Raw genomic sequence first — 21,344 nt, 5'->3', positions numbered from 1 at the left:
TTCCTTTGAACTCAATAGGACGGCAACAAAATTAAATTATCGAGTGAAAAGTGCCAGTGCATGCAAAAATAATCAGCATTCATAATTATTTGTACCACATTTAAGTCAAAAATATGCAGAGTTGCAACTAGTAAGTAAAGTGATCTTATTTGTGCTGTGTACAACAATTTTATTAGCATACACCCGATGGTTGAAACACAATTTTATCAGACCAGCAAACCAAAACAGTGAGCTGAGTGGGGATGAAAGCTACCTATAGAGCTACTGTACACCTATTTTACTACATTACAGGTTAGATAGATAATGGAATAGAAAGATCCTATTAATGTCCTCACTGTGTCATCAGCTGACTGGAATATCGCACAATATGTTTTCAAGTATTTCTGACACAGTGTCACTGAATACAAAGCTGTGAATTGAACTGAGCTTGTGAGTGAGAAAGGACTCTATCACAGTGGAGTTGTTTTCCAGGTTTCTAGGGCTTGTTTCAATTCCTAGTTAAAATTCATGTGCTCATGTACATGTTCTGCTTATAATTTATTTCTATCTGTTTCGCCTCTTCTCGCTCATGTTTATAGCCTCTAAATGTTGTAGGAATAAGGTATTTCAGTATCATACTTACATAAAAACATTGCACGTTTTTACATATGCAGAATAAGGATTAAGTATTAACTATTTAATTGTGGAAAGATTGTGGTTAAAAATTGAAAACGTAAACACATATAAACAATATTAAGCCATTAAGACAACCAGCTTTCTCCAACATTAACCAAGTGCTTTGAGTCGCCTAAACATAAACATAAAAACTTGAATCATGCTTTAGTTACCTAAAACAGATATTGTAGGTTAAACAAATGAAATATGTTGACAGTGAATGATTTACTGATTCATTCAGTATGAATATATTGCACCTTTGCAGATGTAGTTGATTAGTTGTACACTGTATGAACCTATTTATTAGGAGACAGGGTTGAATGTACAAAGGAATTGTTCAATTGTTTGTGAAATACAAACAATTGAGTCATTTGCTTCCTTGCCTAGAGTAAAATGAGAAGATTGATACCACTCTCAGTTCTATACGGTAATATGGTGTTATGCAGCCAGTTAGCTTAGCTTAGCATAAAGACTGAAAAAACAGGTAGCCTGGCTCTGACCAAAGATAAATCTGCCCACCAGAAACTCTAAAGCTCACTAGTTAATCTATTTAATCTGTACAAAAACTGAAGTGTAGAAATGACAGGTGCAGTTTTACAGGGGGGTTATGTGCCTGGCCAGGTGCAGAAATGTAGAAATAGTCCCACGTGTAAGCCCCCGTAAAACAATAACCTGTTTTTACACTTTGGTTTTTTGAACTGTTCCTTTAATCAATTAAATATGGAGTTACTTGCTGCATCTGAGCCTTTGTAAGTTCTAATTTAACGCTTTAAATCTTTATTAATGGCATTACAAGATATAGTGTCAGTGTTTCATGCTACTTCCAAAGTTTTAAATCTTTATCAACGGTGTAAGTGAAACAGTTTGTTCATTATGGTCAGACAAAAGTCTTCTATGTGATCAGTTGGTTTTTCCTGTAGCACTGGTCAGTTCAGCAGTTCACGGTTAAAAGAGGAACAAAAGCTGCACTGTGTGTATTGTTTTCATTCTCCCTCAATGACATCCTCGTGCACAGCGGCAGACCCTCCATGAGTTTAGAAGATTGCATTGGCCTGAATTGTTTATTATCTACCATCTAACCAGATGACAAGACCACTGGCCCCGCCTAAGGTAGCAATGACAATGTTTGTGTTCTTTCGAAGATTAATCTGACTTGGCTGAGGGAGTATGTCTCTTTGACTTGACTTCTGAAATCTTATGGCAAAGGAGACTCATGAAGAGACATACAGGCATTTGGTTACACTCTTGAAACTGTTTACTTTCATCCTTATTTTACCATTTTCTTAACCCTTATTTAACCCATCATCATATTTTCTGTATTTTTTATTTACACACTGAAAACCAGAAAGGGAGACAGAAAATGCGATAAACAGGAGCAAAGGCTCTGGAAGAATAAGGTTAGGGCTTTGACCAATGGTGGCACATGTGGCTCCAGAGACAACACCCGTAAGCGTGATTGAATGAGGAAGAGTGGCATCATCAGAAAGTGAGTGATAGTCCTCTCAGTGTGCCTCCTGGGACTTGTATCCTCTGCATCACCAAGTACAGTTACAGAGTGACTGACAGCTCTTTGTAATATGAAGGTTAGCTCAGAATTTGTCATTTCATGGTCACATGCCTTGACTGTGATACATGTGTTGGAAATGTTCTGTATCTTTCTTCTTCATAGGTGAGTCTGAACAAATGGAATCTGAAAGTTTTCTTTATCTGAAGTGTACTGCTTGGTGATATTAAGAGCTTTTATTTTAGAAATAATGTGTGATTTTAATATAAGAAATGCTGCACTTCATGGCAAAACACACTGCCACCGCTGTGACCCGGCGTATCATATGATGCCCGTCAAGTGCTGCCCTTAGCACCCACAGGAAACTTTGTGCTGCAGCGCGTCGACCACACATATCAATTGTTCTACACACACGAGAGACAGCAACAGCTAGAGGTGAGGAGAGGAAGTCGAGCTGCCATGGGAGCAGAGGAGAAGAAGAGTTTCTATGGAAGCTGGGATGTACAAGCAGGGAGCAAGTGGAGTTTTTTTTTTGTACATACAGACACAAGTGAAATAGTTAAAACTACAGTGAAAAGCAAGCAACAAACTAGTAAATAAGATCTGTAATTGGGCCAATATTGCAGTGGCGTGGTGAGACTTAAGTACAAAACAGCTTTTTCTCTGGGAAAAAAAAGATTCAGGGTTTTTCCGGGGCAGCAAGACTGGAAATAGAACAGTGGTGTGTCCTGGGAGAGTGCGTCGACAAGGTAACCAGGTGTGCCCTTTTATATCTTTTTTCTTACGTTCCTTGCAAGAAAGGAATCATTGGGGTTCAATATCATTTTATAAAACTCAAATCCAGTATGGAATCCATTTATTGCATCGGTGTTTGCAAGAAGAAAACTCAGCTTTCTTGGTCAATATAGCATGTACTGAGGAATTTATTGCTTCAATTGACTACATTTACCATCTACACTGAGTGGACATCCACATAAAACATGCCAAATTTTGCCTTTAAATGGACGTGAGGTGATCATCTAGATCATTTCTCTAGAGAAGAGTCACCACTGTTTGTCCCTGTTGAACTACAGAACAGCACAGTCCACAAAGGCTTTGCTTTTTGCTCATAAAAAAGAGTGAGGAGAGATAAAAGATTTGATAAGAAATTTGTTTGCGTCAGATCCTAATAAATCGGGGTATTTTGCCGACCGTCAACTGTATCCAGAATGAAACCAGTTATCAGAAACTATGCCTTGGAATCATCCACTTCCGATTTAGTCAACAGTAAATTGAGTCATGAAACTTTGAAGTGATGGTGACCAAGGAGAATCTGACATAATCTGTTCTGTGTGCTGGCAGCAGGTGACAGACACAAACACAAACACAGCCTAGAAAAACCTGACCATCACACATGGTTAGAATCACACCTTGAGCCCCTCTGTCATCCATCATTTTTATGTTTTGCTGTTCTCCCCCTCACGCACTCTGTTCTTCTGCTCTGAATAAAACATCACCTGAGACTCGCTCCTCTCTCGGCTCCAAATGCCACTGCTTGTTTTCCTTCCACGCAACAGCTTCATGGCAGAAATCTGAAACCCCAAATCCCAAAAAACCTTCTACAAAACAATGCATCAAAGCACAGACACATGCAACACACAGGCACACTTACGTAGACCCAGATAAAACGTAACACTGTCATGATAGATAGATAGATAGATAGATAGATAGATAGATAGATAGATAGATAGATCATCATCATTCACATAGTAAGCTTTAAAGTATGTTATAATTCTTCACGCGTACTGGGTTTAAATATCCCCTTCTGTTCAAAAACTGCCTCAGACGTGTTTCATTATTTATGGTTAATTCATTTGCTGTTCTTTTCTCATTTCCAGTTACAAGCATTGAAATTCAGAATGGGGCCACAGACAGTCAATGATCTACTGAGTCAATTTCTGAGATATTTCATTCAAACATGGAACTTTAAATACCATTTCTTACCTTATTTCTATTGGCTGTTCATGTATAAATTCCTCAAAATCATAATATTACTTTACGGACTTCAGGCTTTTTAAGGTCTGTATAGAAAAACTACGTAGAAAAGAGAAAGCTGAGTTAAGCACACAAGCATTTGTCCAGCAGGATGAACGGTGAATATTTATCGCTGCACTCTCAAGTGCTGGTGGTTGCACTCAACAGATGACCTCAAAAGTATTCAAATGGCCTAAAGTGCAGCAAAAGCAAAATACAGTACACTTTTTTGTTTGGTTCATGCTGCCTTGTCTACCTTGATCTTCATGAGCCCTGCACCACAACACACACAACACCCACTCTATTTCTCCGTCTTGCTGTCATATGTTTCTATGTGCTACGTGGTACAAAACAGTAGTACACTTGACAGTACAATTGAATTAATTTGATTTGATTTGCTCACTGAGTACAAACATAAAGACAGTCCTCCGCAGGAGGGATTGTGTCACTGAGCAACCATCTTTTCTTGCCCACAATGTTCAGAGCTGCAAGGTCTCAATTTTGGCAGTTTTTATTCCTTCACATACTCTACAAGCTTAAAATGAGAGCAAAGATAGATGCTTTGGATTTAACCTCGAATTGAAGTGTCACCCTGTTAATCTCCGCCCTCTGAGTAAAGCCAGATTAGCTCCCGCTGTACCTTTTTCGTTGAGCCAAATAATCCAAAACTTTTTTTTCTTTTTAAATCACATGGACATGTCCTATTCAATCTATTGACAATAGTAAGTGCCCACTCCAGGGACTCGAGTGTAAGGACCTCCTGTCATCCCAGGGGTGACAAAAATAGGAAGAGAGGACAGACAAATGATACCGCTGGTATTGGCAGTCAGAGTGATACACAGTGGCAATGGTGTCCTGCCATGGTGGAATACTGGAACTTTTTACATCAAGAAAACGCACAGCAGGGCCAGACCCTGAACCACCAGCCTCTGACCTCATGACCAAATACCTACTTAACTAATAACATTCCCATCAGCCTCAGCTGCACTTTGTGGTTAGTGTTAATTAGCATGCTAACACGCTAAACTAAGATGGTAAACGTCACCATGTTAGCATTATCATTGTGAGCATTTTAGCATGCTAAGTGCAGCCTCACAGGAGCTGCAAGCATGGCTGTCGACTCTAAGTCGTGTTAGGTTTGAGCCTTTAAGGAGGTGACATTTTATGATGTAACTGTAAGTAGATGCAGTGAAACATAAGGACAAAAAAAAGGGAAGCCACTCAATGCAAATTGTTTGGTTCTATTTTTGCACAGACTGGAGGCACTAAAAGGAGTGCAAAACATAACAGGAGGTCTCTAATGTGGTGTACAACATTTCAAAAATAACCTGACAGCCCATCCTTTCACTACATTGTACTGTACACCAGAAAACAGTAAAAGATAGCATCTTTCACTAGAACTGAAGCAAGAATTTCAAAGAATCAGAGTAAAGAGGCAGTGTACGGTAGGAGGAAAACAGTTGTCAGAATGAAGGAGAAAAGGAGAAAAAAGAGACAGACGAGATGTAAATGGAGAATGACACATAAATGTACATTAACGTAAGTAATTAAAGCTGACAGGCTTGGTGCAGTGCTGAAGCTGGGAGCTCCCCTGTGGCGCAGCATCATCTCAGTGACCCAGCAAAGTGAGACCAGTGCATGGAGCGGGAGTGTTGCTGAGGGTGGAACCTGTGCTGCTGGACTGATAAGATGTCGTCTTAAACCTGCATTAGGCAATATTTGTGATATTAACAATCAAATAACTCCTTGTAATGTGAAAAGGCAGCTGACCAAAGACGATCTGACATGCAGAGTGTGCGCTATCTGCCCAGCTCAAAACTTCAAACAGCTGAAGTAAACCAGTGGCTGTTGAAGAAAGATGAAGACACACATTTTTCTCAGAAATTGAATAACTGAGCCAGAACAAGTAGGCATGTGGCCAGAAGTGGCCAGAGAGAGTCCTCATAGTCCCCATCCACACTTGTGGCTTTTGAACTAAATGCTTTCAGCATGCTAACATCTCACAATGACTATGCTAACATGCTGACATTTAGCAGGTAATTGTAACCATGTTCCCCACCTTAGATTAAGGTGTTAGTGTGCTTATATTTACTAATTAGCACTAAACACAAAGTACAGCTGAGGCTGATGGGAATGTTATTAGTGTTTCAGGTATTTTAAATATAATTATGACCTAATGATGGCGCTAGATGAAAAGTCTGGAAACCAAAGTTATTACAATTCATCCTGAGGGCGACATGGATGTGTTTAACTAAGTTCATAACAATCAATCCAGTAGTTGTGGCAGTATTTTACTCTCAACCACAAATGTGAACCTCATGGTGGCTCTAGAGGAAAAGTCAGGGGATCACCAGAACCATTAGGATTCATCCTTTTAGGATTGGGATTCATCCTCATCCTCATCCTCCAACAGACCGACATCACCGTCCCTGGAGTCATGGTGCGAGCATGGTTAAGAAAGTCGAATGTATTTTGTATCAATATTTTGTTTTTTTGGTGTATGTTCCATTTTACATGCATGAAAACATCGAAGCATACCCATATTTTTCAGGGATGAGCTGTTTCAATTATTATCAAGATTGATTACAAGATTTAATTAATTTGTTGATTTACTTCATCACAAACACTTTTACTTTGTATGACATTATGGTTAATAGGCTGTAAAAGAGTGCATACAAGGGGTGAGGAACATAATCTTGGAACAAATCTAAAGTGATTGTAGTGCTTACGGTGGGTGTAATTAGAAACGGAATAGCTGCAGGCAATAGAAAACAGAACTAACACAGTTATACTGTATGCTGTGAGCTACACAATCAAATTATGTAAAGTTAAAGTCTGAATCAACTGGTTCATACTATCCCTTCTGTTTCACCTCTGGTTTATTACTATATTTCAAGTTTTAAGTTAGATTTTAAGAAAATATAACACTCCAAGAAATATAGAATAAGAAGAACTAGAAGTAGAACTAAAATAAAAGAAATTCCATATGATAAAAACTGAAGACAGATATTTGTCTTGGTTCATTTAGATTAATTTGCTAGACACAGGGTGGATGTGGGGTTGGTGGCTACAAATTTGAGGCACAAGCCTGTCCCAGTGTAAGTGATTGGGTGAGAGACTTACCATGAGCATTATAGCACTAGTGCCACTTGAGCAATATCCCTTTGCAATTTTTCATATGTGATAAACCAGTCCTACCACTTTTCTGAAGACTTTTCAGTTTTCAGATTTTCAGTAGTTCAAGGGTATGACTCATTCAAAGCTAATTCTAACATTAGTATATAGGATACAAGACAAATGCCCGCTTGTGTACAGGTATATAGCACCTAGAGAATTGTTACTGTATGAGTGAGTTTTACACAAAGAAATGAAACATTCCTGTGTTACAGTGTCAGCAGAGTGAGTAATCATTGTTTTATTATGTTTGTGAAGGTCAGCCAATTCTTTAGAGAGATTGTCAAAGCAAAAGAGACACTTGTTTTGAATGACATGACATTTAAGTGTCTTGTTGCGCTATGAAATATCACTCATATTTCATCTTTCATATCATCAAGTCGACTATAGTTCCTGTGCCTGGTTAATCAATGCGTTTGTGTGTCTGTATCAGAGTGAGGCTGTGTGAGTGTGTGTGTGTGCTTAAATACTGTTATGGCCACTTCCTGAAATTAAAACTTACCGTTTGAATAATGATCTATAGAGATTCTGTTTCACAGCATATGCGTCAGACCACCACACACACATCTTCGTTACTTTTTTCTGAGAAAATTTCTATGGCTAATTTTCCTTATACTATACAATACAGGATTGTGTGCAGAATGCAGCTGTAGCCCTCCTCCTACTGTAATGATACATATTTTAGAAAAAAGAAAGAAATAGAACTACAAATAGAAATACAACCAACTCCAGCCAACTAAAATTCATGGCCAAATGGCACTGACATCATAAGGCAAAAGAAAAGCAGTAGACTGCAGTAGAGCTGAAACAATGAATAACTTACTGCAATCAATTAGGTGATCAACAGAACATTAATAGGCAGCTGTTTTGATAATTAATCAATGAAGTAATTTATCAAGGAAAAATGACAAACATTCATTGGTGCCAGCTTCTGTTTAAGCTGAATATCTGTTTTGGAATATCTTTGGGTTCTGGACTGTCTGGACAGACAAAACAAGCCATTAGATTATGTAACCTTTGACTTTAGGAAATTATCACAGGTATTTTCACTATTTTCTTACAATTTATAGACCAAACAATGAATCGATTCACTGAGAAAATGATCGGCAGATCAGTCGATAATGAAAATAATTAGTTGTAGTAGTTAGTTGTAGCACTGCAGCACAAAAAGATGATGAATTATAAACACATCATTTTCTTGGTTGAAAATTGCTGAACAGTGACATCCCTCACACACAACAAACAGGTTTTTTGGTAACTAGCTCAAAGCAAACAGCAAACATTAAGAAGAATGAACCTGTACGTCAAAATGTTATTGTGCATCGCTTGTCACTGTATGTGTGGATACTGCAGTCATGAACAACAACTAAAGATTCACTAAAGAACACATCAGGCCCATATATAAGCCCTGTATATACAGTATGTGTGTGTTTGTGTGCATTGGAAGTATGACACAATGTTGGATTGACATTTTTGTTCTTACTCTATATTAAAGTAATCAATATCTATCCTACTGCCTGCAACCTTCACAATTGCTTTGTGGGAATGAATACGCCCTGGAATTGTTCATGTAAAGGTCTCAGCTGTGGTAAAGGGGGGAATTTTATTTATTTTATTGTTTCATTATTTGAAGCAAGCTATTAATTCCACTCTGACGAGGATGCCACTCTCTCTCAGTCCCACGAGGGGATCAGGATATTCATCTACAGAAGATCTGTGACTTACATTTGAGACATTTAATTTGCTTTCAATATCTGTTACGTAAGTGTTCCATCCATGTTAATGTGCATAGCATGAAAGCTAATCGTGTTAGTGTAGTTTACCAGAGAAGATTTACCACCGCATGGGGGGGGGGCTCAAAGAAACCTTTGAGAAAGAAGCAAAGACATATAATTAATATGAAAGTGTTGAGGTGTAGTAAGACGTTCTGTGACTGCTGTATCATAGAAGGATATGAGCAAACAAGAGCGAGCATCATTCAAGTACACAGATTTAAAAGCGAATCCGCGTTCAGCGGTAAAAAAAAAAAAAGGAAAAAAAAGAACATGACAAGTAGTAAAAAGCCCCCTCAAAACCAAGAGCCAGCTGGGTCAAGTGGTGTAATCAGATGTTCACATATCTGATTAGTGATGAGACATGCTTTTGATTAGTGACAAGTCGCTCTTTTCATGAATCCCAAATTGTAAATGGAAGATTAATGGAGGAAGATACATTGATTATACGTGGCCTGAGGAGTGGAGGACTGTCGACTCAGTGTTTTACAATATTGCAAGCACACTCCTGCTGTCTGGCAGTGTGTGTCTGTCCCTCTGTCTGTCTGCCCTATGAGGTCCTGCACCCATCTCTGGACTTGGCTCACCCTCGTCTAACTGTTGAACCTGCCAAGCTAATCTTGCCCTGGCAGGCTGCTACGTCAGTGTTGTTTATATACTGTCAGTCTTGAAACCCATTTCCAGAAAGCTTTGTTTTCACTGAGATCGCAGTTCCATGTCAGCGATACAGAATAAATAATAAGAGCCCTGGCTGGGCTACCATCAGCCACGTGCCAGAAACAGGAGCACAGGCAAGCTGTCTTAACCTCCTTGTCTTTCTTTCTTTTCTCACTGCCTATTTCTCTTACTCTTCTCCTCTCTATGTGGGGCAACTAAGAAGATCACCAATACCAACCTCAGTCATAGTTTTCACATGAGCTGCTGACATGCCAAATTTTAATTCTCTACGCCCAACCTGTTTGGTGATTATTGCTGCTCCAACAGCCGCTCTTCGCTGGCTTTGTGGATATACATGCATATGTCAGAACTGATAAAACAGTGAAACCCAAACAAACACTCAGGTTTGGTTTTGCGCCACCGCAGGCCGGCATCTGGCACAAGGACAGCGTCAGTGATGCAGCTGGTCTGTCAGAGATTTTGTGATCATATTTCTGATTTATGAATGGTCGAATTGGTCTGAGGCCAGATACTACATCCAAAACAAAGGTCAGCAGCCAAGCGAAATGAGACAGTGGAGGCTTCTTTATTTCAAAACCAGTTCACCAGTTTTTCACCTCAACTGCAGCCTCTTGAAATTTGATACTTGATGAGGGCAGTGGGAGAATTTGTGTGGTACAAAAAGCTTTCAAGTACATTCTTATAAATGAAAGCCCTTCTGGTGGGAATTGAGGTGGCCATGAGATGAGAGTGGGAGGATTTGAAGCTGAAGTCAGACAGAGCAGAGAACAACCTTTTCTTGACTGAACTTTAAATTATACATTATACACTTAGAATTGTAATTCTACAACTGCTTTCTCTGTCTATTCTCTACATTTGGCAGCTGTCTCCTTGTCCTGGAAGAAGGATCCCTCCTCTGCTGCTCTTACTGCTTTTTACTTCCTCTTTTCCTTGTCTGAATCAAGGGTCCAAGGTTAGAAGGTGTCATTTGTTGTTCAGATTGTAAAGCCTGATTCAAATTTGTGGCTATATTTTTGGACAAAAGAAATAAAATGTGTTTTTAGCTGGAGACACTCTTCATATTCACTCTGGAAATGTTTATCTGGCTTGTTGAGTTGCACTTTTTCTGACATGCCACTGCCGTCTAACTTCACTCAAGTAAATCATTTTGAAAAATTCCCTCCTTTTAATCAATTCAAAAATAGTCCACTTGGAATGATAATGTGAGTCTGACATGGTATTTCCACACAACTTTGTAAACAAATTTGTAAATCATTTGTAAATGATCAGTTACAAATTCCTGAAATTACATTTAGTCCTCCAAAAAACATTTGTCCATTTCAGTTTTAAACTACTGGACACAAGAAGTTTCCTACTTCACTGAAAGGTTTCAAGTTTTGACTTCACACTTAAGAGTGTGAAGTCAAAACTTGAAACGAAGATTGGCTTCCAAAGTAGTTGTGATGACACATAATCATGTATGTATGCAAGTATGTACACATCTTAAGCAAAACACATGGAGTGGAGGGCTTTTAACATTCACATTACCTGTTCGGTGGGTGACATCACTGCATACCAACAACTAGATACTACTACATACTATATCCCACTGATACAGTACATACAGAGTATTAGTGCTTGTTTTGTGCCAACATGTATCTGTGAACCCATTCGTCTCTTCCAGGCAGGTCCTGTGGAGATAGTAAAAGTCTGGGTTAGCTATTGGATCTCTTTGTTTCCCTCATTACTTACTCACCTTGAGATGTGCTCAAAAACAGACAAGCTGAGGATCAATATCTTCACACTTCATTCCACCAATGCTCTTTTTCAGAGGCTTAGGGACTCACATCTACACATTAATGCAATACATTACCTTCCTGTAATGCACATGCACCCGCACAAATGTGTATTTGTGTATGATTTTCCAATGAGATCTACTGAAAGTGATTTAACCTTCATTATGTACCTAGTGTCCGATCTGTAAGATCTGAGCAGACTTCAAAACATATTTGGCAAAACAAATTAGTTGTACAATGTCATTTCTAGAAGACAGAGTTACAGGAATATACAAAGGCCCAATAGGAGGAACAACATCTAGTAAACATATACATAAAGGCCACAAGAGTTAAAGATGCCTGTTAATATTTTCTTGGTCACAGAACTGACAAAATGGCCGATGTAACAATGTCAGTTAAACCCCAATAGAATGTTGCCAGTGGGGGTTGCCGTAGCAACAGAATGCTCAACTGAAATTAATAGTCAACAGTCAAAATCTCCTTAAAAACACAATAATAGTTTGCAAACACAGCTTTGCAGAGCTGAGCGCAACATGCACAAAAAGCTGAACAGTGAAAACAAGATTTAAGGATTAACAACAAACATGACAACTTATGCACTTTAATTAGGGGACCAGGAAAGAAAAAGCTGAAACCTTGCTGAAGAGAGAGTAATGAACATCAATCGCTTAAATGATATGTTGTACAATGAGCCCAGTGCACTCATGACCCACAGGTCATTGTATAAAATGAGATTCTTGCCAAAGTTATTTAGATTTTTATTTTGAATCACGGAAATTTCTGAATTCATAATTTTTGTTTTGATGTTTGTGATAACGGTAACAGAAAGATTTGATTTGATATTTCTGGAACTCAACATATTTAACACACAAGAGTCTTCTCGTCATCTGTGACAGATTTGTTTGTTTCTCATCTGTTTTCTCTGCATGCGCTTCTTTCAGCATGTAATAAGATTCAGGTTTGATGTTTGCTATTTATCAAACACCTGCTTGTTGTTTGTGACACACGCTGCTGTGGTGGCAGGTTGGAAAATTGCCCATCAAAGTGAAATGTTTTCCCTCCTCCATATACCATGCAGTTAGCATATTTAGATTACCATATTTAAATGTAAACACAGTAAATGAGTCGTGTGTGTATATATACACGGCACTTCTCAAAGCTCCCATTAAGAGAGAGGCTGGTAAAGAACGGAGAGACCGCAAAAGAGGAAAAATAAGGCAGAGACACAAGGCGTTGTAGAAGATGATATATGGACGAGGAAGAACATTTGTTGTCTTTTAGCCCCAAACTCGTTAGCACACATGACACACCTTGTAAGTCCTGAATGATGTAGCTTGAACCCTGGTTTTCTGAAAACTTCTTCAAAGTAAACATTCAAAAACTTTTGCTGATTCCTTTGAGTAATGAAGCCCAAGTGCAACAATCACACATATCTACATCGGTCTGTTTGTCACAAAGACAAATCCCCCTCTCTGAGATATGGAAATGTCTGAGGCTTGTGTTTGCAGCGGGCAGCCACTCAACACGAGGTGAACAGATGGGAGAGTGAGGGATGAGTGATTGGACTCGCCCTTAATATTCAAGAAAAAGAAAGAGGACCAACAGAGAATGTCAATGTTTGAGCGTTGTGCTGTTTCAGAAGTGTTTGTCAGCAGCGTTTGTCATAGGCGAAGAGGTGAACAGATGGAAGCGTAAATGATGGAGGGACAGGGCATGTGGGGAGTGCAAGGGAGGACTGCAGCACATGTAATTTGCATAAACTTGGGTAAATGTTTGAATTAAAAGGGGAGATGTTGGCTGAATGGATTAATGAAGGGAAGATAGAGGGGAAGAGAAAACACAACCTTCCATCTGGCTGGAAGGAAATTAAAGTCACATACAGTCAGATACGTCTCCTGCACAACTGAGCTATGTGTCCAGTCCATGTAGCATTATTTTAGCCGATCTATTATATATAAATCAAAATGCTCATGCAGCCAAGCTTGCACATGTGGGCTAGTTTAATAGTCCCTAAAATAGTAATCTCATAAATAAACAGATGCTCAACTGTACCCCAAACAACTGTCTTTGTTTGGTTTCACCATCTGTGCGTGAATGTTAACAGTTGGCCTCATCAGAGAGGCAGATAAATTGAGATGTCCATAACTTCATTCTGCAACAGGCAAAACTGTACACTCTGATTTCACAGCAAAATAAATGACGCCAGGGAGATGAAAAGAGAGAAGAGCAAAGTTTGTAGGAGAAACGAGATTAAAATAGGGGGGCTAGATGAATGAATGCCCTTAGGGAGAACGTGAGGGTGAAAGATGAGGACATGAGACGGTGGAAGGGAAGAAGAGAGATGGGGTGGATCTGAAAGCATTTTCACTTTTCCTCCTTTTGTTCCCTCGCTAACCAAGTAACAACTTGCAGGAAGTGACAGGTGGAACGGAGTTGAGGAATGAAGCGAGCGAGCCATAATGGAGGCCATTTGAGGCAGTTTATATTCCACTTCATCATTAAAAATGGACACATGTTACTGATGAAGTGGCCCTGTCAGAACTGATTTAGACTTTCCCGAAGTTTGACTCACAGCCAAGGCAATATATACAACTGCTGACGCTAACTGGCATCGTTACAAGTTAGAAACTAGCACCGACTATGTCACTTACTGCGAGTTATGATACTGATTCATTCATTTTTTTGAGTCTGGCTCTCCTGCTGTGTTTTTTTAATTCTTCCACTGATGTGCTGTCCACGGTGAGCTCCAGACACCTTTCAAAACTGAAATGACTTCCTGACAAGAAAGTACCTGTGAAGGTTACTACCTGTGTGTCCCACTGTGAAGGAGTCCTGAGGACTGTCAGAATTTACTGCCCAGGTTATCGAGTAAAGGATGAGTGATGCGTTTTGATCGTAGAAGGCTAAGGGATATAAGGAGGATGAGAAAAATAAAAAAAGGGGTTAGAGAGATAGTAGGAGGGGGGAAAAGGGATTCTTGGCCTACCCTATCTTTCTCATGCGTAATATCTGGGGGAAACAAGATAATCACTCATGTCCTGTTTACATAATCATGCTTATTTATTATAATTGGCTCCCACTGTATCATTTCTTTGAGTCCAGCCTCTTCTCAGCTCTTGAAGATGCATCCCTTTGCTGTTGTTTCTGTTCTCTTTTTTGCTCATTTGTGTTTCTTGCACCGTGAAAGAAAATAATTTGCCTAATTTCTGCTCTCCCGTGCCACAGCGTACAGCACGCTTATAAAACAGAGAGAGTCAGACTCAGTTGCACCTTTAAATAAGCTGTGGACTGGGTGATTTGAAGGACAATGTGTGTTCACCCCTCCAGAGGGCTGGGTCTTATTTCATGCATAGTTTAGGTAGCTGTAGCGAGATTTTGACTAATTATTCACGAGGCTCATAATGGCTCAGTAAGTGCCCAGCTCTGACTAAATAGAGTCGCTTGCTTTCACACAGCTACATCGGAGTGTATGTTTGTGTGCTTGACTAGAATTTTGCAGTCATGTTTTGTCCAGTTGTGGGTCGTCAGCCAGAATTTCAGTCTTTCTATCTTCTGTCGACCTTGAAAAGTGAATCCATGCTTCTCTTTCATCACAGCTGGAATAACGGAACGCCTATACTCGGTTTTATGGAGCTTGACAGCCATGATTATATTATACCCATCCTTGCCTGTGATGCTTAGAATTGATTTCACTGATAACATTGGAAGCGTTACGGGTCAGATTATATTTTGGTTTTGTTCTTAATGAGAATGAGTTTAAGCGTAAACCTTAGAACCTCATGTCGGGCCTTACTGTTTGTTCCTAAAACGTCTTTGCTGTCAAGGTCTTGCAGCTCTGAACTCCTTACATACCTCTCTGTTTAAGGCTCAAAAAATCAATTACATCTTTTAGTTATAAGTTATTTATTCATTTAAGTTATTTCTCAAAATGACGTTTATGCAAAGGCATTTTCAGTTTTTATGTTTGCTTGTTTTTTATACTTCCTTTTTTATTATCTCAGTAATTTCTGTTATTTTTATTGTACATATGTAGTAGATACTAATATACTATCTTCCTATACTTATATGATTATAGATATCTATTTATATAGTCATTTTCCATCATACTGTACATAGGACAAAAAATATGTTGATGTAAAAAACATATTTTTAAAAGCATTTCTTTTTTTGTGTTTGTGTTCAACGTGTTAGACAACATCCTTATATAACCTTATATAACCTACACTGGTTTAAGATGACTTACTTACTTACGGAGCCAGAAAAAGCAGCCTTTCGGTCAGGTGACAAGGAAGCATACACTCTGCTAGAGTGACACTGGCATCAGGGAGGCAAAGCGGAGACATCGGAAGAGACTGGAGAGTGACCACAACAGTAAAGACATGTGGCAATCCAGAATATCACAGGCTACAAAAGCAGGAGCGTCCCCATCATGTGTGAGGCCACATTGCCAGATGGGCTTAACACCTTCTATGCTTGCTTTGATCTCCACAACAAAGAGTCAGCTGTCAAGTGTACTCCACCTCCAGAAGACCGGCCACTGTCAGTATCCACAGTGGATGTGAGAAGAACCCTGCTGAGAGTGAATATGAGTAAGGCTGCTGGGTCTGGTCCCTGGCCGCGTACTAAGAACATGTGCCTACCATAGACTGTATATAAAAATGGATGTTGCGTCTCCACTTCCTCCCACTGTACAAAAATGAAGCCAAAATATCCCAGATACGGGCGATGCCATCTTGCGCTGGTGACATCATTTGGAGTCAGGTTTGCGCAGTGGCGATCACAAGTGTACTTGGATTTTTTTAGCTGTCCCATGTCCCATCCGCTAACATGGAAGGGGTGGGGTTTATGACGTATACTACCGCCAGCCACCAGAGGGCGATCGAGACGTTTTGGCCATCTTTACATACAATCTATGGTGCCTACCAGCTAGTCGATGTCATGTCATTACTGACATTTTCAACATATCCTCTTGTCACAGGAGATTGTTCCCACCTCCCTGTGGCACTCACCTCCATTCTGATGATTTGAGAAAGAACAACATCAGAGCCAGCCTGGACCCTCACCAGTTTGCATACAGAACAAACAGATACACAGAGGATGCTATCTCCACTCAGCCTCACACATCTTGAAAATAGCAACACCTACATCAGAGTGCTGTTTGTTGATTTCAGCTCAGCTTTAAACACCATCTCCCCCTGTGAAATAGATTGGCAAATGTAGCACTTGAGTACCACACTCTGCAACTGGATATTGGTCTTCCTCACAAACAGACACCAGACAGTTTCGGGTTGGAGGTCAACACTCAACACCGGAGCCCCACAGTGTGTGTGTGTGTGTGTGTGTGTGTGTGTGTGTGTGTGTGTGTGTGTGTGTTTTGATGTTTTAATGAAATGCTGGATGGGTCGATTTTTCACTTTGAAGACAACGTATTTTATTCTATTCTGTTCTATCACAGATCAATTTAGACCACATACAGTGTGAAAGACCCACCGAGGCTGTGTCTTTAACTCAGGTCAGCTTTGTAGCTGGTTGTGGAGGGAGATGTTTGGCATAATGAGTGGTTGGTTAAGCGAGATACACACGGTTGTCATAGATGGTGGCCTCCAGTTTGACGACAGTAAACTGGCACAATTGGGCGATACCTCCCCATGTGTTCTGCCAGGCAGTAAAAAAAACCTCCAGGTACATCAGACTTTAATTCTGAGTGGAGTGTGGTGGTCCTGATGCAACGAAGCTTGAGATGTTTTGACTTTTTTTCTATTCAACCAATAACCATATTTTAGTAGCTTAAACCCAACTGAGGCCATCAAAGCCCTGAGCTTTGTACTTGGATTGGACAAAACATTACTTGGAAAACTACTTGGAAAAAAGGTTGCAAGGAAATATAATGAAGGCAGCCGTTTGTTTAATCTTAAATATATTCAGAAAGCTGTATTTTGTTGAAGGCAGGTTTGCATGTTGTGTGTGTGCCGTGAATATTCTGCTGACAGAGCTTTATGATCGTGATCAAAAATTGTGATGATCTATAATGAAAATCATATGAATAATTATTCTTATGCATGAGTACAATAAGTCAAATAAGCCACTTTAGAAAGAAATGAATGCATAAAAGTTAATTTCATTATTTCTTAGGACAATACTGGTGTTTTCCCTCTGTTTGTTGTTCATGGAGCAGGATGCTCAGATAAATGCTAGATGATAAATCTTGCTTGCTATTGGATATCAATGGTGAGCAAAACTTCTGTGATCTGATATGATGTCGTGTTTTGCTGTGAAACAAGATTCATGGTAAGTTGCTTATGTCACAAAAACAACCTACACAAATCATTATTTTTGTTTTGGATTATTTTTTCTGTCTCAACAACTGCTGCTGAACACTACAATTTCCAACCTGGCGTCTTGTAAATTAAAATGTGGGTGTTTGCCAGTTTTATTCCATTGCCGCTCTCTGTCATTTCAAATATGCTCCATAAACACTGAGGAGGAGGATGAGAAACTGAGGCAGCTGCTTTTGGAGTGATAGAAGGAGATCAGTCTGACAGTGAAGGTGGTGTCTAGTTGGAGTCTTTAAGGGAATAAACACATGTACTGTAGTATTGGAGACTCAGGGGATCAGTGTGTGTGTAAATATAATCTGTCTCCCAAATGTGTTCAGGAGAAAATACACTCTCGGTTGTATCCCGCTCTTTCAATGACTTTGCATTTCACAAGGGTATTCAATGATAAGTGTGTGCAGGATGTATGCTTTCAGCGTCACAGAATTTTGACATTGTCCTTTTGTCCCATTTGTCTTATGGGTAATCTCCCTCAGCCTGCTTTTCAATCCATGTTTCTGACAGTTTAAGTTATAGGATTTCTCTCATCCTTCATTTGTCCTCGCTTATTCGCTCCAGCTTCCCATTCTTTTACAACAGTCTCCTCCTCCTTAGCTCTCCATGACAATTTTGCCCTCTCTTTCTGTTCTTACTGTATGTGTGTGTGTATATATCTGTGTTGGTGTGTGCGTGTGTGTGTGTGTGTGTGTAGACTGTAAGTTCCATTTGTATTACAGTGAGGCTTAAAGGCAAAATGAGAAGGATTTGTCGGTTTCGGTTTGTAAACGCAACATTCAAAGTTGGTCCATCTTCCCCGGCTCGTAGCTTCCTCTTCTTGCAAACGTGCTTACGATCTGGTACCTGGGAGCTATGTTTTTATAGAGTCCCGCCCTCACACCCTGCGTGCTGTTATCGCTTTTATTTAGAAAAATCCTACTCATCCTGCCTTTAAGTTGTCACAGACATCCTCTACAACGATTAGCCTCAATTCCACCACTCAGCTACAGGCTGACAGTCACGTTATGACTTTCCCACACTCTGTATTGCACTTTTTCACCCTCTCAAAGTGATGGGGGTGAGCAAGGGTTCCTCCGTCTTACCCTGTCTCCCTCCTCTGTCTCTCTCTCATTTTCAGTCTCTCTCTTGACTTCATCCTGTCAGACAGACTGTTAATCCAGACTTGCCCCTTGTACCCCTGACACTGCTGAGAGGAGAGCATACAGCGGAAGGGGAAGTGAATGATAATGTAAATAATTAGACAGGCAGGCAGACATATCTGAAGGAGCAGAGTCTGTTTTTGACAGACACTTCTGTAAGATTCTGCAAGATCACTGCTGCCACCATGATGTCGCTGACGGTTGAAATCCCTGCATCTCCCAAATGTCAATTTTCCTGGAACTGATTTCACACATCAAAGTCTGTTTACAGGTGTACAACACTACTGCATACATAAAAAGTTGTGTTATTTGGTATCTCCAGAGGCAGCTGTGCAAAGTCTGATAAACTGCCTCAAGTGATGTCACTTGAGTCAACATCGGAGGCGGGGCTAAAGACTACAAGTTTGAAAATGAAAAAAATCTGGGGGTTTGGAGTTAGAAAGAAGTGAGGTTATCATCTGTAGCTGGGTCCTCATCTCTGCTCAATGCTAGCGGCTCGAGGCTACATTAGCCACTGCTAGCATAACACACCTGAATCTCTAAACAAACTGTTGGTGGGCATGTTGCATTGTGGGTAATGTAGGCACCAGGTTTTGACCAGTAAGAAGAATGCACAGAATAAAATAAGAATGTCTCGGTTTTTGTGGCATCGATTTTGATATTTTTATTCAGCTTTCCATCGTGAATCTAACAATGTTGTAGGAGCTAAACTCTATTCAAACTTTAGCACCAGGCAATTATAAGTCATTGCAATTGATTCAGAATGGTTTCATAACCCCAATAGTATGCTGGACTAAGCTCATGTTTCAAGCTAAGAACTGCGACACGAAGGGAAACACATGTAATAACATGATGCTCAGGTCAGATGGAGTCTCAGTGTGGAATAAAATCCCCATCAGTAATTATAAATGTATGGAAAAACATAAAGATGTTATTGCAATGGAGGAATCCAGGAAATTTATGGTTACATGGAGATACATTTCCACAGTTGTGCCCGAAGACGCAATAAATTGGCATTGGCCGCTGCAGGGCTGATTACTGTTGTAGGTGAGAGGTTTTATCATTTGTGAAATTTAGAAAAGACTTGCTGATAGTCCAACCGTGATGTGAACTCTGAATAAAAATATTTACAGTCATTAAGGCGTATAAAAACCCTGAAGGAAATTCAGAGTGGATCCCAACTTCTCTCCCCTTGCTCTGATCTGCATATAAAGTATAAAGTCTAAAAGTGCGCTACCAAGAACTCATTTCTTCCATCATTCATCAAAAACTACAATGCTTTCAATCTTTGCATCTTTGGGAATATGAATTATTATTTTCATTTTAAAATACATGAGATATCTCAGTGAAGCTTCTCAGATACTGAAAGGTCTACAAACTTGTGTGAGGGCAAGTAAGCCGAGGACTTGAGCATCCCATGCTTTATCACAGGGAATGTGAGATTGTATGTCAAAAGTAGCAGCATATTTTCACTTTATGATCACTTTCTTACAGGAATATACCAGACTGCTAAATGGAAATAGGGGGCTTTTCTATAGTCACAAGAGCAGTGAGAAGGCAGACAGGAGGCATTCACACTAATGTGAAGACTAACTGTAGCATGGATAGAGGTCAGCTCATTCATAAGGAATGAGGCAAACCATGTTATTGTCATTGTTCACTCTTGAAATATTTATTATTCTTATCTTGGCTTGACATTTATGGAGGAACTTATGTCATTCAATTTAATAGTTGTATGTGTTTAAAGTGATTTTTGTGTTTCACACGCCCTCTGGATGACTGGCTTTTTCCTTTTAAAATACACTGTACCTTGATAATTCTTATATAACATTTTGGTGGTTGTTTATATGGCGTATGTTGTTTATTTCCAGTGGTGGAAAGTCGTTAAGTACATTAACTCAAGTACTGTACTTAAGAACAATCATGAAGTACTTGTGAAGTACGTGAAGTACTTAAGTAGTATTTACATTTTGTGCTACTTTATACTTCTACTAAAGGCAAATATTGTACTTTTTACTCCAATACATTCATTTCACAGAAATAGCAACTAGTTTCTTTTGAGATTAAGATTTTACACATAAACCAAATGATCAGTTCATGAAATATGACACACTATTATAGATTAAACTACCCAAAAGTATATAAAACAGTTCAAACAAGCCCCTGCTTGTTAGTCCTAGTACTGCTTACATGTTAATGCATCAATGCATGTAATGTGTTGATGCAATAATGATTCAATAGTACAATAATATAACAATGACAGGGGCCATTCTGCATAATGACTACTTTTACTTATACTTTCA

Source organism: Enoplosus armatus, chromosome 8 (genome assembly GCF_043641665.1).
Source record: "Enoplosus armatus isolate fEnoArm2 chromosome 8, fEnoArm2.hap1, whole genome shotgun sequence".
Classification (NCBI taxonomy): Eukaryota; Metazoa; Chordata; class Actinopteri; order Centrarchiformes; family Enoplosidae; genus Enoplosus; species Enoplosus armatus.
Note: the sequence above shows the minus strand (reverse complement) of the source record.